The sequence below is a fragment of the Sarcophilus harrisii genome, chromosome 4, assembly GCF_902635505.1.
Source record: "Sarcophilus harrisii chromosome 4, mSarHar1.11, whole genome shotgun sequence".
Taxonomy (NCBI): Eukaryota; Metazoa; Chordata; class Mammalia; order Dasyuromorphia; family Dasyuridae; genus Sarcophilus; species Sarcophilus harrisii.
The window spans coordinates 194,176,229-194,201,054 of record NC_045429.1 but is presented as its reverse complement, the minus strand read 5'-3'; the positions used below and the strand labels follow the sequence as shown (position 1 = coordinate 194,201,054).

At 36.5% G+C, this 24,826-nt stretch overlaps 1 protein-coding gene and 1 long non-coding RNA gene across 2 annotated transcripts in view; one reads left to right on the top strand and one right to left on the bottom strand.

Annotated features, from left to right (window-relative positions):
* The window catches only part of SCML4 (Scm polycomb group protein like 4), an 86,154-nt gene that overhangs the window by 24,701 nt on the left and 36,627 nt on the right, over positions 1-24,826 (bottom strand). The gene's annotated exons all lie outside the window — the stretch shown is intronic.
* LOC116423158 lies at positions 432-20,487 on the top strand. The gene is made up of 4 exons (XR_004233640.1): positions 432-470; positions 7,006-7,167; positions 19,842-19,906; positions 20,108-20,487. It is a non-coding gene; the product is annotated as an uncharacterized LOC116423158 (long non-coding RNA).

The following is a 24,826-nucleotide window of genomic DNA, read 5'->3' as shown; positions in this document are numbered from 1 at the left end:
CATCTTTCTCTCAAGGAATTTACATAGTACTATGGGGATACAAAATTACATACATACATATATATATATATATATGGAGAGAGAGACAGAGACAGAGAGAGAGACACATACAAAGACCAAGAGACAGAGATAGAGACACTAAGAGAGACACACATATACAGAGAGCCAGAGATGAGACAGACAGACACACATACACATGCAGACAAAGAAACAGAGAGAGGGAGGGAGGGAGAAAAAGAGGGAAGAAAGGAGGGAAAGAGAGAGAAAAAGGAAGGGAGGGAGGGAGAGAGAATTGTTAGTATTTTTCAAATACCACCACACGGGAAGCCCATGAATCTAATGATCAATCAAATCCTCTGAAAAAGAATTCCTAGGAACATTGTCCAACAACCTATTATGAGAGATCATAGAACAGAACCTTTCAGCATTCCTTCCTTTCTTCCTCCCTAATCTCTCCATCCTCAACATAGGTAAGAGGTAAAAAGGCTGCCCCTACCCAGATAAGTGGCTGGTAAATTCTTCTTTTTATCCATGAGTAAAAAAACAAAAACCAGAAAATGTTTGGCAACCAGAAAAAAGGTATGATTAGAGAATATGCTTTAGTGGATAGAGGGCATGAAAGGAAATCAGGAAGATCCAGACTCAGAAAACAGCTATCTGACCCTTACAAGACACTTAAGCTCTATTAGTTTCACCTGTTTTCTAGTCCTTAATAATAGCACTCACCTTTCAAGGTGCTATTATTGGGTTTTTATGAGCCTCAAATGAGATGTGTGGGTAAACTACTTTTCAAACTTGAAAGCAGTATATAAATGAGAGTCATTGTGATGATGGGAATATGGTTAACTTAAAGATGGAAATAATCACAATAACCAATTAGATAGTAAACATAATATATACTCTGCTAATAATAACTGTTATCTTACAAAGCACTTAACATAAAATTAGCTTATTGATTTTCACCACTAATCTTCCTTCCACATCTCACATCATTCAAATGCTTTTTCCCAGAATCCCTTTCTCACATGCAGCAGTAGCCTTTCTTGCCAAGGCAAACTCTTCATCCCATCCCTTTTCTTCCAGCAAATCACCCTCTTTATCATTCCCATTCTCACTACTCTTCAGTCTTTATCTACTGGCTGCTTTCCTGTTGTCTACAAACATATTCATATCTCCCTCTTTCTGTGATCCTAATGTCCTTACTGGCTCTGAGTAAATCATTTACAAATGGTACCTTTACTTCCTCTATTCTCACTTTCTTTTAAACTCTCTTTAATCTAGCTTCCAGCTTCATCATTCAACTGAAGCTGCTTTTTGGAATGGTACTGATGATCTCTTAATTAACAAACATTTTCTCAATCCACAACCTTTTGAACCCTTTTGTAGTCTTTGGTACTCTCTTATGGATACTGTCCTCTCTCTGGATTCTTGTGTCAATACTCTGTCCTGGGTTTTTTCCTGTCTTTCTAACTAATTCTCATTCTTCTTTGTTGGTTCTTCCTTCAGATCATATCTACTAACAGTGAGTGTTCCCAAGGCTCCATTCTGGGTTTCTTTTTCTTTTCTTTTCTCTATGCTATCTCATTTCATGATCTCATCAGTTGATGATTCTCAAATCAATTTATTTAACCCTAACCTTAATCCTAACCTCCAGTTTCATACCTCCAAAGCCTATTAGACACCACAAGCTAGATGTCCCATAGATATCTCAAGCTCAGCATGTATAAAACATAACTTATTATCTTTCCCCCTCAAACTCTCCCCCCTACTGAACTAACATTCCAGAGCATCACCATCCTCCCAGTCACTCACAATCTCCAAGTCATCATCTCTTCCTTATTAGCACTCATCCAACATACTTACTCTATTGGCAGTTTCATTAAATGTATGGCATCTGATCCTTTGGTAATACATTTAGCATATTAACTAAATCATGTCATAGTAAGAGCACATTAAGACTCAAGGACAAAAATTTCATGTAGCTAGTGTACTTCTTTTGTAAAACTGAAAGTGTAAATTGTACACTTTTAAGGGACATTAACTCCAAGTATAAGCATTATCTATTCAATGATGCATACAAGAAAAACATTTTTTAAATCTATCAAGAACAGGAAGCACAGTCACTCTCATCTACTGAATTACCTCTTAAAAATATTAAATATAAATGTCTGTTTTTCTAAATACTCTTTGCATATCATCTAGAGGTCTAGTTTGGAGAGACAATAGATTCTGGTAGTTTTAATGATTAAGTAGCTTGTGATAATATATTTTACTTGCATAAAACTACATTATAAACTTTTAAAAAAATATTGTAGTTTCACCTTCACAGCATCTCTCAAACATGTTCCCTTCTCTCTATTTACACAGCCAATTCATGGTAAAGGTCTTCCTCAACTCATGTGGGGACTATAGCAATAAGTCCTCTGGTTTGTCTCCCCGTCTTTCCCCAATCCAGTCTGATTTTTTTTATCTTCCTACTTATTAAACTCCAGGGGATTCCCAATTGTTTTGAAAATCAATAATCTTCTGTTTGACTTTTGAAACCCTACACAACTTAATCTCTTATCACTTTTGTAACCTCCTCAGACCTTAATCTTCTTTCCATCCTATCCACTATACTTAGTGATCCAGAGCCTCTGGACTCCCACACTACACTGTCTTCCAACTTCATGACATTGGATATCTCTGAAGCCTGGAATTCTCTCATTCCTCATTACTCCTGCCTGTCTCCCCTCCCTTCCTTTAAGATTCAGTTCAAATTTAATTTTCAGTAAGAGACCTTTCTCCAGGCCATCCCAGCTTTAGTGCATTCCCTCTGCTATTACTTCCCATTTACATTGTATGTATATAACTTTTATGTGCATAGTTATTTGTCTGTTATCTTCCTTATTAGAATGTGAGATCCTTGCCCCTCTCTTTCTTTGTAACCCTTATACCTAGTATATGTGCCTGGTATTTACTAAATACTTAGTAAATTCTTGTTGTTGATCATAATGATGAGGTAATTATTATAATAAGTGTTATTATTCCTATTTTATAGACTTCCTAACTTGGGCTCAGGAACGTTAAGTTCAATTCATTTTATTTAACATTAAACACACTGTAAAAGGCTACAAAACTATTAATGTCAGAGCCGAACTAGGGTTTTTGGCACCACTGTATGCTAGCATGAATACAAGTATGTAGATATATTTTTGTTATTAAGGCTTGTTTGTCCCACAATGGTACAATAATGTCCTTTAAACTAATTGTAAACAATGTGTCTTGATCCTTGAGGGTTCATTTGCCTCTTTTTTTGTTGAATCTATTCTCCAAGATGAGAAGAGAAAATTCTCAGGGAGAGTCTAAGAGGAGTCTTGGGTAGAGATGCATTTCATATAGCTTTCAAGGGAAATGGGCTTTGATCCTTGAGGCAGCGAAGGATGACAGGAGTAGCACTGGATCCAGATGCTGTGAGGACAGCTCCCAATTTGTTTTAGCATCCCTCTGCATATTTTACTATCTAGTAAGATTTCTTGTTGCTATTTTTGTTTTAATCAGTTTTAAGACAGGGTGATGAGGAAAAGGTTCTTTGGCAGCAATGTAAATGCCATGATTGCTGTGACCTCCCAGCTCCCCTAACTCTGGGAGCAATGTATGAGAGGAGAGAAGGAAAGAAGAGAGGAGAGAAGAGGAAGAAAGGGGAGAGGATAACAAATATTTTAGGGATTGTACAATTTTAGGCACCCACTGGACCAGAATAAAAGACAAAAAAGAGAAATAAGGGGAGAAGAAAAGAAAGAAGGAAAGAAAAGAAAGAAAAGGGAAAATTCTGTTTACTATCCAATAGAATCAAATAGGAAATGAAAAAAAAATGACCAGAAACCTAGCATGTCAAAGGATTAGAGCTTTTGCGGTGGTCAAAGATCCCCAATTAGAATGACCTCATTTTACAGATAAGGAAACTGAGGTCCAGAGAGCTTAAATGTATGAATTTAAATGAATGAAAAATATTTATTAAACATTCACATTGTGCCAAGTCCTGTGCTAATCACTGGAGATACAAATATAGAAGCAAAAACAGTTTCTGCTTTCTTCCATTTAAAAAAAATAGATTTTATTGATATATTTTACATCACCCATATTTCCCCCTGTACCTTTCACTCTCCTCTTCCAGAAAGAAGAAAAATATACAAAACTAATCAATACATCAAAAAAAATCTGATGCCATTTCCATAACTATGTAGTCTTTCCTTCATGGGGGCACGGAGAGAAAAGTTGGTTTTTTTATGTTTCTTCTTTGAGGCCATAATTATTCTTTGTAATTTTACAACAAACACATTTGATTGCTTTGTAGTTGTTCTTTCACTTTACACTGTAGTCAATATACATTATTCTCTTGTCTGATTACTTCACTTTGCATTAGTTCATATAATTCTCTCCTTGCTTGTCTGTATTCATTATTTTTCTTTTTTCTTATAAATCTCTAATATTCCATTGCATGCAAGTAATGCAATTTAAGTCATTTCCCTAGTTGATAAGTTTCTACTTTATTCCAATTCTTTGCTACCAAAAGAGTGTTGCTATTATAAACATTTTAATCTATTTAAAGACATTTCTGTTAATGTCTTTCTTGTAGTATATGCCCAATAGGGCAATCTCTGGGTCAAGAGATATGAACATTTTTAGTCATTTTATTTGCATAATTACAAACTGCTTTTCAGAATGCTGAGTCCCAGTTCATAGCCAAGAGCTAACATTCCAAAAAGGGAAGTGACACATAGAGGGAAATGTGGTCCTCAGATTGGATATTTTTGACTTGAAAAGTTACTAGGATGATAAGACTACAAAGAATAGACTGACAACCCTTTTCCAAAACTGGAAAGGTATGAAGAGAAGAAGAGATCTATGGGAATCAGAAAGGTGGCTGGCCTTGGTAGCAAAGTCAAAGCAGGAGTTATGGATTTTGGGTGGGAGACAGAGGTTTGGGAGAATTTTGTAAAAAAGGATGAAATCTTCCTAGACTTTCTGGCTCATCTTCAAGGCAGCTTATGCAAAGATGACCAGGGAGCTAGATTACTTGTGTGGAATCACATCTAATAAGTACACAAAACCTCATGTCTTCCTGACTCCATGATCCAATCTCTATCCATTATACCACATTTCCTCTTCTAATGGCGTTCTATACATAGACATACTAGTGAGATTCAGAGATATGTCAAAGTTTGAATGTCAATATAGTTAATTTACCAGACTATCCAAACATTTGGAGAAAAGTAAATTTTATTCTGGGTGAGATATACAGAATAAAATGAAGGGCCTGAACTATATGACATCAAAGTCCTTTCTAACTCTAAATTTTGTGGTCCTCAGAAAGAACTATGACTTGTTTTCTGAATTAAGAAGAAATATCCAAGCCTAGAAAGAGCATCCTCATTCTTTCACTAATAAATACAAACCATGTACATTCCATGTCTAAAATGCTTATCCATAACAGTTAAACACAAATCATGACTGAATGTCAAAGTGACTACAGTGTAAGACTAATGGTAGACTAGGTCAAGGGGATAAATGAGAGAAAAAAGAGAAATTCATACAACAGCTTTATTACATGTTTAAAAGAAATAGCAAGTTGTACTAATGGATTTGTAGTTTCATGTGTAATCATATTTTAATTATATTCTGTTATAGAAATATTGTTTCATTTCATAAATTAAAAAATAAAAGCAAAAAAAATTACTAAGAGTCATCAATCTGTACCCATATCTCCTTCTTCCTCCTAGTCGTTTTAAGTAATATTTCTCCTTGTGGAGAAATAGCTTTCTTATTCAGAGTATTTCCAAGGAAGAAAACACTAATTTTTATCATTAACTCATTCTTGTTCAATAAATCTCCTGTCAACAGGATAAAAAGTTCTTAAAGTTACAGACCTATGGGATGTTAAGAAGAAAAAGAAGTGATAGAGATCTGGAAGCTGGCTCAGCAACCTCATTTTACAAATGAGAAAAATGGAAACTCCAAGAGGTTGTGACTTGTCCAAAACAAGCAGATAATTAATGACAGGGGCAGGACTAGAATTCAGATCTCTTGATTTGAAGTCTCCTTCCACTACCTCTGTCTGTCTCTTTTTATTTAACTCTTATCTCTCTCATCCATAGTCACTCCACAAAAATTTATTAAGTACTTACTGAATATCAGACACTGTGATATCCACTGGGAATACAAAGAAATGCTCTGCCTTCAACAGGGTGCAATAACATGCAAACAATTATGTACATACAATGTATAAACAGAGTAGATAGAAGGTAACCATAGAGAGACGACCAGAAAATATCTCTTTCAAAAGAGAGTAAGGTGAGCTTTGAAAGAAACCAGGAGGCAGAGGTGAGGAGGAAGAGCATCCCAGGCCTGTCAAACAACATGGAAAAGGCAAGAAGTTGGGAGATATAAGAAATGTCAAGAAGATCAATGTTGGTTTTCAGTGGACATAGAAGGGAGTAAAAGGCTACAAAGGTAGAAGGGAACCAGAGCCATGAGTATATATATATATATATATATATATATATATATATATATATATATATATCATACACATAGATATATATGCCTTTTTATTTTACCATTCTTTTTTTTTAATTTTGAGAACTAAATTCTTAATAGGCTCTCCCCCACCCATTGAGAAGGCAAGAAATATGATATAAATCCAGAATGGGTCAGAGGTAGGATTTGTACACAGCTCTTTATGACTTCTGACTTGAAGACCTACTCAGTGTGCATTTACATTATCCCCCATCCCATAGACTTTTCTTAACAAATGCTTAAGACAATTTAAAAAGAAAATAGAATTTTCAGCTTGATAGAGAATGATGAAGATAGGCACACCATGGAGAAATGAGGCAGGGGCAGTGGATATGTGGTTGGGTTGTGTGGGCTCCTTGACTGAGAGCCATGTGCCTGTTCAGTAACACAGCAACCACACAAGCCTGTTGACAGGACTTGAACTTTCAGTATCATTTTTCTCTCCAGCGGTTACAAAAAGATGCTTTCCTGATTCAATTCAGCTATCCTGCCACCCTAACTACTCCCATTAAATCAAAAGGAAGCCAATCAAGCCACTCTTGTTCAAGCCCATTTAATTATTGAGGATGACTCCAGGAAATCTAAACCAAGTCAGCTGAATCATAAGGGGTATGTATATGCTTGGGTGTGTCTTCTCTGTCTCTCTCTGTTTCTCTGCTCTCTCTCTCTCTCGCTCTCGCTCTCTCTCTCTCTCTCTCTCTCTCTCTCTCTCTCTCTCTCCTCTCAAAATCCTGATCTACTGGAGAGAAATGATGATGCTGGCAAATCATTGCCTCTTTTCTAAGAACAATCTGCTTTTGGTATGATATCCAGCAGAATGATTGAACAGAAAAAAAACCAAAATCCCAAATAGCCACAACTAAATATGACTGCTGGTATTTCCAGGATCAACCTCTGACAATCCTTGGAAGCACAACAATTACTAATTTCAGTAATTTTTTTAAAACTGGTTCACAATCTTATATGGAGTCTTGTAATTGAATGTGGGGGTTACAAAATCATGATTTATTATTATTAAACATTTAGTTTGTATAGTTATTTTATATACCTACATATCCAGGGTCATATAAAAATTTCTTGGACAAAAAGGGGTTGCAAGTGAAAAAATTTAAGAAGCCCTTCTCTATACCACTACTAACCTTGGAATCCCAGAATCTAAGACCATCTATTCTAACCATTTGCATGAATGCTTGAAGATATCCAGTGACAGAGAGTTCACTACTTTAATAAGACAGCCCCTTCCACTCTGAATAGCTCTTAGATACACAAGAACAGTCCATGATAAGGGGGAGAGGGATTTCCTCCTTTAAAAAAATGTTGTCCAAAAATTGTCTACTTAAATCCTTCATATTGAGAATGAAAGAATGCACTTTAGAATTGGGCACACTTACTCAAACTCAAGAGCTATGTTGTATTTAGGAGCCCAAACTTTCTATATGGTTGCATGTTCCACAAAGATAATATCAAAGCTTCAGATAAACTGGGTGTTATCCTCCCTCCTGGACGCAATCATGGCCACAACCACAAGGAAAATCCTTTCTTATAGGTCTTGAGAACAGCAAGAACAACCTTCTCATCCAGGAACCCCCTTTTGGTCACTATCCTGGTGTGAAAAGAATCAGAAATGGGGTATCTGACTATGTGGATATAGAAGATTCAAAAGAAAGAGGCAGAAAGAAAAAGAAAGGGCTGGATGAGAAAGTAATCAAGAAAGTATGTAAGAAATAGAATATCTATGGGAGGCAAGAGATTGGCTCCTTTTCAGCCAAGGGAATTTTCTTTATTTCCCTTAGTTGGTTGGTTACAGTATGTACTGCCTGCAAATCACTGATGTCCTTCCATTTATTTTCATGAGATTAGAAAAGCCCATTAAATTAAGTCAAATGAAACCTAAAAGAAAGATTTGGTGGGGAAATCATCACAGCACTATTTTTTTAAATGGTAGTCTAAAACTAGTACATATGTTTTGATTGAGGCATGGCTGAACAAAATTGTGACTACACATGCAATGAATATTATTGCATTATATAAAATGACAAATAGAGAGAATGTAAAGAAATCTGGGAAGACCATGGAAAGAATGCTGAATTTGAAGTGATAGAACCCAAGTCAAATCCCACTTCTGCTATTTACCACCCAAGTGATCTTGGAAAAGTTTTTTTTTTCATATTTAGACCTCAGTTTCTTCACCTATAAAATTAAGAAATTGGACTGAAAAGTTTCTTAGGTGCTTCTCAGCTCCAAATCTATGATTCCTTAGATAATATGAACTGATGCACATTGAAGCAAGTAGAGCCAGGAGTGACAACACACAACTACAATGATATAAATTTTAAAAATCTAACATAAAATGACAACTGAACTCAGAATACTAGTGACTAATCATGATCTCAGAAGTCATATGACTAAGAATACCAGATCTGGGAGAAGTCAACTAACACAGTTGCTGTACTGGTTCATTTAATTTGATTCTTTTTCTTTGTTGTTTCTTTGTTGTGGTGGGAGTGGGGCATAATAGGGAAGAGGAAGCTATAGGGAAATGATTGTATTGTAAACAACATAAAAATATCAACGTTTTAAAAGGAATTATTGAAGGAGATGAGCTAAGATGGCACAGAAAAGCCAGGAAATTGCCTGAGCTCTCCCCAATTTCCCTTGGAAACAACATTAAATCAAGACTCTATATGGATTCTGGAATGGCAGAATCCACAAAAAGATGTAATGAAACTTCAGAAAAGTCTGTCTCACTTGGGTAAAAGGGAAGGACACCCCACTGAGCAATGTCCAAACAAGGCAGGGGAAACTCTTAGTCACAGCACAGTCACAGAAACCAAGGCCTCCTGTTCCTGGCACAGCAGGACACCAGTGAGGCCTCCAGCTCCAGCACAGAAGGTAAATGATAGCCCCAGAACTCTGGGACAACAGGTGCAATGAGGGCAGGATATTGCAGTGCCATGGCCAAGTTGAAAATTACTTAAAGCTTTGGTATAGAAGGCCAGTGACCAGGCCTCTAGTCCCAAACATAAAAAGCTTGGGCAGTGCCCTCTGTGCCCCTGGATCAGAGCCCAACTTTAAAAATCATGAAATAAGCCAAAAAATGAGTAAGAAACAGAAAAGAAGCTTGTCTATAAAACTACTATGGTGACAGGGGAGATCAGAATACAAATTCATAGGAGGACAACACTGTCAAAATGCCTACATGTGAGGCTTCAAAGGGGAATATGAATTGGTGTTAAGCCCAAAAAATCCTCTTTGAAGAGCTCAAAAAGGATTTTAAAAATCAAGAGAGATAGAAGAAAAATTAGGAAAAGAAATGAGAATTATGAAGGAGTATTATGAAAAAATAGTTAACAGCTTGGAAAAGGAAGCACAAATATTGAAGGGAAAAAGCCCTTAAAAATAAAATTGGCCAAATGGAAAAGGAGGTACAAAAGCTAATTGAAGAAAATAATTCCCCCAAATTAAAATTGGTCAAGTGGAAGCTAATAACTCTATTAGACATCAAGAATCAGTTAAATAAAATCAAAAGAATGAAAAAATAGAAGGAAATGTAAAATACCTCATTGGAAAAACAATTGACCTGGAAAAGAGATCCAAGAGAGATAACTTAAGAATTATTAGATTGCTGGAAGGCTATGATAAAAAAAAGAGCATGGATAGAATCTTTCAAGAAATTATCACACTGTCCTGATATCCTAGAGTAAAATAGTCACTTAAATAATCCACTGATCACCTCATGAAAGAGATCCCAAAATGAAAACTCCAAGGAATATTGTAGCCAAATTCCAGAATGATCAGATCAGGAAAAAATACCATAAGCAACCAGAAAAGGAGTTATAGTTAAAGTAGATGCAACATTAATCCAGATGTTAAAAACACTGGTGCATTTAATGTTACTCTAAAACTCTGCATTTGATAAAATTGCAGGCAAAATGTACTATGTACTGAGAAAATAAGCTTCCCACACACACACACACACCCAGCACATATACATATATACTTTTCATGAGTTCCCTATTGAGCAAGATGAAGGGGGGAGGTATTTGAATGAAGGCTTTCTGCTTGTTACCTTATCCCTCAATAGTTTCCCGCATCCTTTTGTTTAAGATTCACTGGCTTTCCTTGGGAAATGATTTTCTGTCCTTTCAAGAAATTGCTCTGCGTGGCTGGACTTAATAGTCACATTTCAGCTGGCAATAAGCCCCCCAAACAACTGATCAACGTCCAAATGAAGGGTTTGTTCACAGTTCAGCTGGTTGAGCTGTTTTCTGTGGCTACAGCACTCTAACTCTTCAGTTCAGAAAGGGGCGGGGGGAATATCTATCTGTCTATGCATCTCTATGTTATATGTGTGTATATATACATATATACACACATATATATACATATATACACACACATACATACACACACACACACACATACCACCTTTCTTTAAAGAGCTCACCAAGAAGATTCTGTGACTTTTCACTGAATCTAATGAGAGATCTCCAGGCTGGAGCATTTCCATGATGTCAGGGATACATCCGTGTATTGTCTGTTAGAAGTCCTGACTCCCCATTCCCCCAGGAGGTCACTCCACTGCTTCCCTTTAAGCACGGACTATATCACTTACCTTGGACAACAAAATTCTAAATTCCCTCCCAGTCAGCTAGGGCAGACAGTCCTTCCAGTGTTTAGCACAGGCACAGAACTCAGGAAAATAGACACGAGACCCTTCTGGCATGGACCTTTAAGTAGACATCTAACCTGATTGCATAAACCAGGCATATTTCTTGTCTCCTATTCAATGGAGCTCTCTGGATACTTCCAACTCTTTAGGGGCTTTTCTATCCATGCCCCCTGGCCCTTGCTCTCTCTCTAATAAAAACCCATCATTTTTTTTTTTTTTTTTTTTGCCATGAGTGGCTTCTCCCCTCACCCCCATGTCTCTTCATGGCCTTTTGTTTCATCCTTTCCTAGGTCAAAGAGCACTTCAGGTTGCATTACCTATAGTGTTTTATCATTTTATTTGCTTTAATTACATTTCCCATTAACTTTTTCTCAGAACAGTATAGATTTTCTTTTTAAGCCTGTCTCCTTAGCTCAAATCATTCAGTGTTGGACTTAACCCAGTGACCCCTTTCTATGTCTGTTTAAGTGCTATCATATTTTCTCACATAATAGGGAGACCAGAAAGCAACATACAATTTTAATCTGTCTGACCTCTGAATTTCCTCCACCCTGAACACTCATGTTCTTGCCTAAAGTCTTATTTTAAGGCTCTGATGGGATAAGTTATTTGGGGGGAGGGGGAGACTTTTCAGACAGGGTTGGTGTATTACATTTTTGAAGTGATGGAACGAACTTTTCTTCTATGAGATGGTTTTTCATAGCTCTTCTCCCAAATGAGCTAAGGGAGGGAAGATATCTAGTAATGCCTTCTCTCATTTGAAAGATTGCAAAGGCAATCTTTGTAATCGCAAGCAAACATCTGTAAAAAGATAGATATAGATATACATACACAAGGTCAATTGGAGAAGATCTTAGAGGCAAGTCACTAACTAGGTAATCCCTCTTTCTGCCTAGGTAATCTAGACATAATAAGTTTTCTTTTCACTATAATGATCATGAGTGGAATTTATCATTTGAAGGAACAAAATCCTTTTGTAAGGCAAAACAAAAACCCAAACTTATGTATTGTGAACAATTGCCCCTTAATTTATCTATTTTCAGAAATGGATTTTCATGTACTGGTTTTCTTAAAAATTAGAACAGTCCACTAAGAAGAATCTGGGTGAAGTATGCTTTCTATTTCTTCATGAATAGGGAAACAATTTTACATGTAATTGGAAAAATAACAAAATAAAGAGAAAATTTTAAAAAGAATGGGAAACAAAGAGAATCTAGGTGGTACAATACAGATAGAGCACTGGCCCTGAAGTCAGGAGGAAATGACTTCAAATTTGGTCTCAGAATTTACTTAACAGCATGATCCTGGCCATTACATTACTCCATTGCCTCCAGAAAAGTTGGGGCAACAGGGGCAGAACAAAGTGACCTGTCTAAGGTAACATCCCTAATTAGTAGTGGAATCAAGAATGGAACAGCCCTAGTGAATGACATTTTCTATTACATGATATTGAACAAAAACCTTTCTGCTTGCACCTGCCCCCAATCAATGATCTGCTTTAACAATTACTGTGATCTTTCTGCTTCATTAACTTAGTTATCATTCTTCCCTTGATTCCTTCATCCTTTCCTCTGCAACTGGCTCCAGAATGGTTAATTCTGACACACACATACACACAAACACACACACTCTCAGATGGGGACATTAGTAAGCTCCTCTATGATCCCTTCAAGGACCTCACATACACACATTACTCTATGTACCATCAAAAGTCAAACCCATAATCAGGCATATTTCCTAACTTTCTAATAAAGTCCTCCCCACCCCATTATACCCCTTTTCATTTCAGACACCTTCAAACTCCTATCATGAGAAAAGCCAGGATATAAAAAGCTCCGAAGTTAACAGCTCCTTTACCTTTCTCAATCTCCAACCCCATGAGGTGTGTGTGACAGGCTGCTTGAGTTTATACAAACCCCAAACAGCCACAGATGGTATCTGGAAACAGAGCCAAACAACTTGTTCTTCATCCCTAGGGAGCAAGAAGGGGAGTGCATGCCAGAAGATGGAGATCTCTGGGATCAATCACAAGCTGCCAGAGAGCAGCAGGAATACCACCCACAAGACCAAAGTTTTATCCCTCCCCTTCCCCCATTGCCTATGATTTCAAATGGATAAGTGGCTGCATTAATCAAAAACTGAAAATTAACAGGAAGTAAAACTAAGTCTCCATGGTGTCAGAGGAAAGAACACAGAATTTGGAGTCACAGACCCTGAGTTCAAATCCTATCTCTTCTGCTTCCTAACAGTAGGACATTGGGAAAGGTAATTTCACTTTTAAGAAGCTCAGGTTTCTTCTTTGTGAAATAAGTGGGTTAGACTAGGTGGCCTAAATTCTTTTCCATCTCTAAGTTTATGATCCTATAATCAAATACCAAGAAGAGCAGGAATTTAAATTTCATGCATTTTATTCTTCTTGTCAAGACTTGTAGGTGTGAATGTTAAGTCTGCTTAACAGATTGGATGTGCCTGGGACTTCTGGAAGACACCATAATTATAATACTCCAAAATAGATTTATTTAGTATTTTAGGGATTAAAATATAATCACTGAACTTCTGGATCTCAGAATACCACTGAGTGGAAAGTCTTTATAAAGATAAACTCTGAAATTTCTCCATAGATTAAGAAATATAGACAGAGAATGGAAATTAGGGTTGTGCTGGTAAATGTTTAATGATCATTTTTCTGAAAAAAATGCACATGACAAACTTTTAAGTTTACTCTGAATTATTAACACTTAAGTGTAGATAATCAATAAAACAATAAATCAAGCTCTAATTTGTAGCTTTGCTGATTTCAAGGGTAAATGTTCACATGGAAAATTTAACAATTCTATTGCTGGTTGACACTAAAATTTTAACAACCCACTCTCTAACTGGTTGGTGTTGGCTCTAACACATCTAGACAAATGGTCCTTCCAAGGGGATGCCATAACTCAGAAACAAAAGTCACTAGATAGTAATTCTAAAACTGAAGGTTTTCACCTTATAAGTCAGCTAATCTAGCCCCATAAATTTACAGTTGATAATTCACATTTGTATTGTGCTTTAAGATCTACAAAGACCTTTATGTATAATAGCTCATTTCAGCCTCATGATAATCATTCAAAATATTGTCCCCACTTTATGGATGGAAAAATTCCTGATATCCAGGGAAATTGCCTTTTAGTTGACTAGACTCATGAGTAGTAAATGTTGAAAATAGAATCCAAGTCCAGGTTTAAAGAATACTAGGTCCTATTCTAGTAGTCTAAACATTGCACTATGTTGCCTCTTAAAATGAAGAAATGGGGGGCAAAAATAGAAGATGGAGGAGATTTCAGGTTTGGCATCTGAGACAAGAACTGTCTCAATTTTCTGTATGACATTGGGAAAATTACCTCCCTGGGCCATAGTTACTTCATCTATAAAATAAAGGGGATGGATTCAATGACTTCTTAGATCCTTTACACTTCTAAATCTATGATCTTAGGAGAAGACTTGTCTAAAATCATGCAGACATCGATGTTAAATCCAGGATTCCAGTGCAAACTCTCTACCCTCACTTCTAACTGATTTTCTTTTTATCTTTATAATGAATTGACTTTTCTTCTAAATATTGATCAACTACTTTCATCCCACAATCATTTTTTTTATTACTGATCAGTTTAAATGTCCTTAGCAGAATTTTGTTTTTTCCTCACAGAACCCAAGAAAACATGAAAGGAGTTGGTGACTTTTTTTTTAAAAGAAAAACAGCTTGGTGGAATGGCTCTCTGACTATGTAGTAGGCAACTAAGTAGCCAAAAATGCTAATGACATTTTTTTATTTGAATAATTACAGCCAAGTATGCTTACACGGATGAGACAAAGTACATGTTTTTTTATGCTTCTATACAAATGTTGAGTGAAAAACATCCATCTCTGGTGTCAGAGGTGAAAGGGCAACAGAGCTTTCAGTCACCCTGCTGAACATGAAGATCAGATCAGGGATTCTTCTGAAGCAATGAAACAAACTCAGAAGCTGGCCCAGGAAAAACCTCCATATGACTGTTGGGTCTGGGGATAAGGGGTTTTGAAGGCTCTGTTGCTTTGTGACTATCCCAGTGGGGCAGAGAAACCCCAGAGAAAAAGCTATAACTCCCAAAAAACAAGGAGGATTTTAAGGCATCCTCCTCTCCTTGGCTTTGTCAAGAGACATTATAGTGGGATGGAAAGAGTAACTGTTCTGGACTAAATCTTGTGTTGTGGTAGAATCAGGAAGACAGGTTCAAATACAGCCTCAGACACTTACCAGCTTGATTTGGCTAAGAAATATAATTTTTATCTGGGAAATGGGGGTAATAAATAGCACCTACCTATTGTGAGGATAAAATGAAATAATAAAGTATTCTATAAACTTTCTATGTAAATATTTATTATTATAATAGTATTATTATATGTTGTGACCTTGGGCAAATAATTTAGTCTGGAATAGTTTCCTCCTCTCTAAAAAATGAGAGTTGAGCTAGATAATCTCTGAACTCTCTTTTAGCTCGAGATATATGATTCTACAATGTTATGCAAAACAATAGAGAGCTGTCAGAATGATTTTTTCCAGCCCCCTTTATAAACAAAGAAACCAAAAACTCCAAAACCAAGCTACACAGATGCTATAGTGGACCAGGTAAGTTATGTCAAAGGATGACCAGCAGAGGGCAGCAGAGAGCAATATGTGGAATCACCCTGTGGGAAAAAGTAAAACTCCATCAGTGGAAAGTTTTCTCCCTGAACAGTAAATGAACCTAAGACTCGAGGGGGTGCTTCAGGCAGATAAATCCTTATTGGAACTCTGAGAATTTGCATTGTGAAGTCTCTGGGATTCGTGGTTGTCCATTCAAAGTCTTCTGTTTTGTTTTTCCTCTTCCTTTTATAAATCTGTAATATTATAAATTATATGTATGCTAGTGAGGAATTGGTACTATTTAATGTGAATGCAAGGTAAAGATTTTTTTCCCAGACTCATAGGGAGGAGTGGGATAATAGACCAAGAAGTAACTGAAAGTCTCCTCCAAAAAACTTTGGGTTTCTTTTGCTATGAGAGTCTTGGTTGCAAAGTCTATAAAGCTTTCATTACACGTGTAGAAATAGTATTTTATGCGGCAAAAAAGAGACATGGGTTTAAATTCTGCATCTAAGACTTATTAGTTATGTGACCATAGACAAGTCACAATTTCTCAGAGACTTACATTTCTCCTCTGCAACATGAGAAAGGAAAGAGAAAGAAGGAGAAAGGAAGGAAGGAAGAATAAGAAAATGAGAGAGAGAGAGAGAGAGAGAGAGAGAGAGAGAGAGAGGGGCAGAGACACAGAGAGAGAAAAAGAGAGAAGGAGGGGAGGGAAGAATGGAGGGAGGGAAGGAGGAGGGAAGAAGGGAGGGAAAAAGAAACAGACCACCAGAAAGTCTGGAAGTTTTTACTGGAGATAATAATGGCCAACATTTATATAGCATTTACTACATGCCAAGAACCATGCTAAGCACTTTAAAATTATTTTATTTCATTCTTACAATAACTCTGGGAGGTAGATGTTATCCCCATTTTCCAGAGGAGGAAACTGAAGCCAACAAGGTTAAATGATTTGCCCAAGGTTACACAGTTGATGTCCAAAAGGGAGATCTGAATTCAGATCTTTCTGACTCCTGGCCCAGAGTTGAATCCACTTTCACCACCTAATTGCCAGCTAAGTATTAAGGGAATATCTGTCACAGTGAAAAAAACAAAAAGCAGATAGGATTGTGGGTTCTGATTGAGGTTAACAGACCCTGTGCTTATAATTGGCCCACCAACCAGGAGAGAATGAGGGTCTGTCAGAGGCATACACATACATTTCCTTCTAGGGGAGGTATGAGGAGCAAGCCTTTCCATCATCTACATGTAGCTTGAGTGTTATTGGTCCGGGACCCAGCTGGGTAGTAGAAAGGTCAGGTCACTTCCAACAGTCAAGCATTGATTTCATTTTGTTGGAGGGTTAACTTGTCTCACTCATCAAGAGAAAATATCCCCAGTGGTTTTCTTCCCTAGCTGGAGATCCTTTAAGGATTGTTGAAGTCTTTTCTTCAAAACAAAAGGTCCCTAAGACATATTTTTGGCTTGTCTCTCCCTACCCCCTACCTTGACCCCTTTGAAATTCACGACCACTAAATTTAATCCCAGCTAGTGCCATCTTTTGTGTGTGTGTTGTGGACTGTTTTGGCAATCTGGTGTAGTCTAGACCCCTTCTCATATTTTTAAACACATAAAATTCATAGAACGATAAAAGAAATTGGTTACATTGAAATATCTATTTTCTTCCCTTCCAAGTTTACAGACTCTCTGAACAAGAGTCTGTACATTCCAGATTAAGAACTCTGATGTAACTATTATATATGTGTATCTCATCAAGGCAATACTTAATAACCTTTAATTTACCTGAAAATACATGTTTTCTATTAAATCAATCTACTATGTAGCCAATAGAATTTAACAATCGCTCTACAAGTTTCAGCTGTCCTGAGATGTGAATGCAAGTAGAAGGAAGGGAAATATCTTTTGTCTTTTTTCCAAAACTCCTCACTGTGTAGGAACATATTTCCTTAGGGCTTCAAACAGAGTGCCTGACACTTTCCATTTGAAAGCAGCCAAGAAATTACTCAGGGATTAAAAAGGAAAAGAATCTATTTTAAATTCTTGCATTAACCCAGACTTCTATCTAGAGAATCTTTTCCCCTCTTCCAGCTCATTATATAAAAAAACCCAATGTGCAAATACTACAATTAAGCATAATGATCTAATTGGGATGTACAATAGTTTGCTCCTAAATGAATTTTTATAGGCAGAACTAAGCTTTAGCACTTGGATTCTAACTTCAACCTTAAAAACTCCACGGTTCATATTATAGTAGGGTTCTGAGTCTATTTTGATTCAAGAAACAGCTTTAGTGTGGAGTAGTAGTCTCCATAAAGGGGTATACAAAAGGGGGGATATGACTTAACGGGTATGTGATCCTACCTAGTGACTATTGGGTAAGAGTTTTAGATAACACTAAATGAACTATTCAGAAGAAGCAGACCTGCAAGATCCTCCATTTTTTCAGCTTTCAAACGGATATAAATTCTTTTCCCCCTTACATTCAACTTTTATTTTATTTCTCAATTATTTAAATACAAACAAAAAATTTTTACATTTGTTTTTGATTTTCAAATTCTCTACTTCCTACTTTTCTCTCTTCTTGAGAAGGCAAGCAATTTGATATAAACCATAATGTGAAGTCATGCAATTTTCATATTAACCATGTTGCAAAAGAAAATATAGACAAAAAAAGGATAATGAAGTTTAAAAAGTAGGTTTCAACCTGAATTCAGACTCAAATGAGGAGAAACTCAATTCAATTAATTCAATAAACATTGTCTACTATGTGCTAGAGACTGTGTTAAGTTAAGGATAAAAATATTTTTACAATCTAACTCATGAAGATGTTGGGAAAGTTTAATAAGCTCTTGAAAACTGTAAGCCAACACTCGGTTACTAAAGTTAACAGTATTAGAAGAGAAAGATAGAGATTAGTAGTAAGTGTTACCTATTCTAATGAGAAATTAAGTGACTAGGTTAGATTAAGATAGAAATTGGGATTTAAATAAATACAGTCCAGAAGTCAACCCTAGTTGGAATCAGTGCCAAAATCGAAGAGACTAAGTTAGAAAGAGGAAGGTGGGTGCAGGATGAAGAATGATCAAAGAATCCCAGAATTTTAGGATTGGATGGAATTATAGCATCCTTTCCATTAAAAAAGGAACTCCTTTATAATATACCCGATAAATGATTCTCTAGCCTTCATGTATTAATAGGTTCCAATGGTTTCCTATCATCTCTACAATATAACAACCTATATTTGATCTTGGAAGTTGTTCTCTATCAGACTCCAGCCTATGTTACAGGCTTATTTGCAAGCACCTTATTCCGTTTGATGGGTTCTATGCTCTAGCCAAATTTGTTCTGCTTCTCCCTTGTACAAAATACTTGATCTCTTGGGTTTCATTTCCTAACCTCTTAGAATCCTTAGCTTCTGTCAGAGTTTAGCTCTAGTGTCATCTATCAGCCTTTGCCTAATTCCTCAGCTGTAAGAGCTAGTTCTTCCTGGTATTTTAAAATACATGTATATGTTTATTTCTCTGATATTCCTTGAGGGCAGGGACTTGTTCTTTCTGTATCACCAGAATTTAGCATGTATTAAGAGCTTAATAAATGCACGTTGAATGAATGAAGATCTTTAGTGAGGGAGAACTTACTAACACCTAAGACAGCTCATTCTATTTTTGAATAGCTCTAATTTTAGTAATATTTTTATTATATTGTCTAAACTTGCCTCTTTGCAACTTCTACCCATTACTTGTAATTCTATTTTCTGGAGCCAAAAACATCTATTCCTTCTTCCACATGACAGTTCTTCAAATACTAGAAGACAGTTTTCTACCCTTTCTTCTATCAATTTAAACATTCAAGGAGGTCCAATTAGAATTATTATTGTTGTTATTTTCGGTGATGTCCAAATCTTCATGACCCCATCTGGAGTTTTCTTGCCAAGATACTGGAATAATGTGCTATTTTCTTCTCCAGGTCATTTTACAGATGAGGGAACTGAGGCAAATAGACTTAAGTGACATGCCTACAGTCAACAGCTAGTAAGTATTTGAAGTCAAATTTCAATTTATGAAGATAAGTCTTCTAAAAAATAGACCTGGAATTCTATCCACTGTACTACTAGCTGCTACACCTTCTTACTGAAGCATTGAAGTACAGGACAAAGCACTATGATTTTTTTAAGTCAAAAAAACTGAGGTCTAATCTCACCTCTAACACTTGATTGTTTTCACCTCTTTTAGGTTCATCTGTAAAATGAAGGGCAGTTGACTTCTCAGATATGAATTCATATTTCAATCTATGACCCTATAATGTCCACTGGAAAGGTTAGTAAGTCAGCTTTGATCTTGGTCTGCCTCTAGTCTGGGTATAAAAGTAGCTCTTGTTCAGAGAATGGGAGTGGGAGTTACCTTTCTGGCAGAAGATTTTGTGGGCAAAGGGAGGAAATCCAGAAAAGGAAAAAAATATTTATGGTTTTCTTCTTGATTCGCCTGTCTGGGTGCGGTTTCCCTTCTGTTTGGCTGATCGAGGTTCTGGGTTTTATTTGGTTCTGATCCTTTCCCAGTTAGAGGCAACAAAACAAGTGTATACCCTCAGAAGAGAATTACTCACATGTGGAGTGCTTTTCATTTAGGAAGCCAAATTCAGAGTCTAGATGAAATAGCATTTCATTCTGATTGTGGGATCTTGGACATTGTCATACTTCACTTTTCTTGTCCTCAGTCATCTTATCTATAAAAGGTTTAGACTGATCTTTAAGGTCACTTTAAGTTCTAGATGGAGGACTTTGTGAACCTATAAGTATCCCAGTAGAAGCAATAAGGTAGGATAGTGGGAGATTGTATAACTTTGGGATAAAAGCAATGGCTAGAGAATGAAAAGATTTAGTTCCTCATTCCTTCTCTGCTTCTAGCTTCCTGAGTGGCTTTCATCTCTTGATACATCGCTTTCCTCCCTCCCTCACACTTCCCAACACTAGGTCCAAGGCATCGTAGGCACTTTTGCCTAGGCTTATAAGGGCTTGATTGGTGATATGAACTCCATACTCCTTTCTTCCTTGGTTTATGCATTTATCAGATCTTGTAGCTAACTGGCTCTTTATAGGGTAACACTGTGTTCTCCAGACCCATTCTATTTGGAACAGCACGTTGCTCACAAGTTGTCACTCCTGAATTTCCTGAGGTTAACATTCCTAGAAAATGTCATAAAATTAAAAATGCAAGTGTTGATAAATTGAACCTATGGGAAATGGGATTTGATTCCTAAGACCACCAAAAAAACCCTGTAATCTTTTGCTAGAAACTGTTGAAAACTCATTTATTCATACAATTCTTTTGTAACAAAATATCAATTTTGATAATATATACTTTCCCCACATAGTAACCATGAAATCATCCATAAATTGCAGTACATAAAATAAAATTGGTAACATGCAAAACATTTTTTCCTGACAGTAATTCCCTTGAATTCTGTAATCTTTTGTGCTAACCTCTCAATTAAAATAAACATTAATTTCAAATCATATTTACTTCTCATAACATAAAATAAATAGTACCACAAATACTGTTCAATAACTAAAATTCTTAAAACTAAAAACTTTTTAAATTATTTAACTTGAACCTTACCTCCCACTATGTTACATGGCAATGTGAGGGTATTGTACTGTTATACTATATTGCTTTGATTCTCTCTATCTTGCCCACCCTCTGAAAACCAAAAGAGAGATTGCTATGACTTCAATTGCTGCCATCAGAAGATGCTAAGACTGGTGAGGTCTCAACATCACCTCTGACACTCTGTCTTTCACAGTTGGTGAATGGAATTGGAGATCATGAAGGATGTAGCAGCTTGAAATAATTTGTCAGTGATATCTCACCATTTGAAATCCTTAGTGGTCTCTGAGTTTGGTGGTATAGCAAAGGCAAATAAATGTTTAACTTTGAAGCTGAGATTGATGATGGAAAGGCAGCCTGGATATTTGTAGCCAATTGCTTGATTAGGTTGATAGTGGCTGAACATATTCTGGCATGAAGTTCATGTGATACCTTTATTTTCTTACTAAGCCACATTGCTGACTTTGCACACTTGGGCATAGAATCTGAAGAGCTTGCGCTATGTTTTGAGTGCATAATTATAATATAAAACTTGAGTTTTAAAAGCAAACAATGAAAATATGGAACAAATGCACAGGAAGCTCTCCACAAAGAAAGGGTGAACAAGACTAGTGAAGTGTCTAGTAGGATAACAGTAGCTCCACAAACTTTCATATATCCCAACTCTCAGTTTTTTTTCTCTACTATGAATAGCCAGTACTGTGCACCATTGCCAAATGAAAGTAAAATTGTGATTACTAATAAAATCATGTAAATTCTTGAAATTATGAAAGCTAAAGAAACAAATGATGAGGACCGACTGTAGATATACTTCAAAGTACCATGCGTTGCTTACAAAGGGAGTAAAGGGATCAAGATATGCCAACTCAAAGCCAAACCAAAGGAAACAGGCCTGTGGGAAAAGAAATCTAAAAGAATATTGGTTGGGGGAGACATCTAAAAGAAATTGGCTATGGGAAAAGGGACCTCGTCACCATATGGTGATGCTCATTCATCTAGAAAGGAAGAATTTTAGTTTCTTCATAAACTCATAGATTTGATTCTAAAAGGGAGTTCAAAGGTCATCTAGTATATACACTCATTTTACAGAGGAGAAAACTGGGACCTAAGGAAGTTGAGTGACTTAGGATCATAAGTATAGGACTAGAAGGGATCTCAGAAACCATCTAGTCTAGTCTCCTAATTTTATGGATTAAAGTTGAAGTTAAATGGCTTCTCCAAAATCTGTTAGTAAGTAACAGAGACAGATTTGAATCTAGGTTCTCAGACTCCAAGGCCAATGCTCTTTCTGTATACCACAGTTATAGGATAGGCAATTAAAAAATAGGAAAAATAGACATTTGGTTTCCCAACTTTAGCCATATAGAAACCATAAAATGTCATCATTGCCCTGTAATGGAGTCTATGATGCAGAAGTTAGAATCACAGGGTGATGGAATTTCACTTAACTGTTCATATTTAAATGCCCATCTTGGGCAACTAGGTGGAGCAGGAGTCAGGAAGACCTGAATTCAAAGCTGGCTTCAGACACTATATGTATGACCCTGGGCAAGTAATTTAATATTCTTTGCCACAATCTCCCTATCTATAAAAAGAGCTGGAGAAATAAATGGCAAATCTATTGAATATCTTTCTCAAGAAAATACCAAAAAGGGTCATGAAGAGTTGAATTCCACTGAAAATGATTAAACACAACCCCCAAAAAGCCCATATCTGTGGTAATGAGGCAGGAGGGAGGATAACTTTATCACCCAGTTTTCAAGAGTTCTATTTGACAGCAAAAAAAAAAAAAAGAAAGGATAATTAGCACAGCATATACAAATGTATCATGATTAAGGCCAGTTAACTCAGAAAATAATTAGACATTTGTATGTTTTAGGCTTTTAGTCCAAAGAGAAAGAGATAAAGGAAGAGATGAAGAACAACAGATGGGACAGAGTAGGGATTAACAATGGCTGTAGGTTCCCAGACAAAGAATAGCTTTCATGGCATCTCTTCCCTCGCAAGTATTTATTTTATTTTCTATCTCTAGCTTCATTTCTTCTTTGTATATAGAAAATCCATCTTTTTCTTTCAGTTTCTGCTTATAGTTATAATTGCTATAGAATTTACTGTCATCATAAAGACTCTTTACCCTTCTTTTAGGGGCTCCCAAGATTTGCAATAATTTTTAAATGCTGGTCATAGAACTCTTTAGTTTACTTATCTCTTCAGCTTTAATTCCTGAAATGGGACTTTGTGCTGGGAACAAATTTCACACCTCACTGAGATTTTGGGCTCTCCTTGGTTTTACCTTAGGTTACCTGATTTCTTCAATAATTTCCTCCTCCTAGGATTAGGCCATCGCCTATACCAGGATCTCTGAGCTTCAAAGCATTAAATATTCAGGGCCCTCTCTGCTATCTCAAAACAGGGTGCTAGGGGTCTCAGAGCATTTAGATGTCTCTGCCCACCCTTTTCTACCTACACTTGTTTTTGCTATTCCCCAGGCTAAATGCCCCTAACAATCTCTCTGATGATTTCTCTTTGAATCTCTCAGCCTTTACTGCCTCTGGACAGAAGTTCTGTGTAGCTGTAAATATAGGACTCTGGCCTTTCTATGGTCAAATTGAGAGGCTATGGATTGTCTACACTGGAACTGCATTGTCTACTGACTCACTTTGAAAGCAGTATAGAAATAGAATAAGCCACACATTCATTTTAAAAATTGTATTACTTGATCATTATTTAGTCTGGTACAAATTTCAAGTTTTTACTGGCATAGATGTAAAAGAATTGGGCACTTTGCCTCCATTGGGGAAGGAAGGAAATGAGGATCCAAGCACTGACCTAAGCATTTTTTAAAAACAAATATCTCATTTGGTTCTCACAACACTCCTGGCAGGTAGATACAATTTTTATTTCCAATTTACAGATGAGGAAACTGAGGCAAACAGCAGTCAAATGACTCACCCAAGATTATACAGATAGTAAATGTCTGAAGGTGTATTTGAATTCAGGTCTTTTGACTCCAGGCTTAGTGTTCCGTGCACCATGATGTCCCCTAGCCATCTCTAGACCACTAGAGGCAGCCTCATTTTCACTTTCTATTTTGTATATCTATTTATATTATTTATATACCTTGTTTCTGGGTTGTCTCTGAGGAGATAAGTGGTACAGTGCATAAAGCATGAGATTGGGGTCAGAAAAACTCATTTTCTTGAGTTTGAATCCAGCCTCAGACACTTTCTAGCTATGTGACCCTGAACAAGTCACTTCACACTGTTTACCTCAGTTTCCTCATCTATTATTGTTTATCCTTTGTTCTTGAAGATGACCATGACATGAGGCAAGTGATGCCTGAAATGT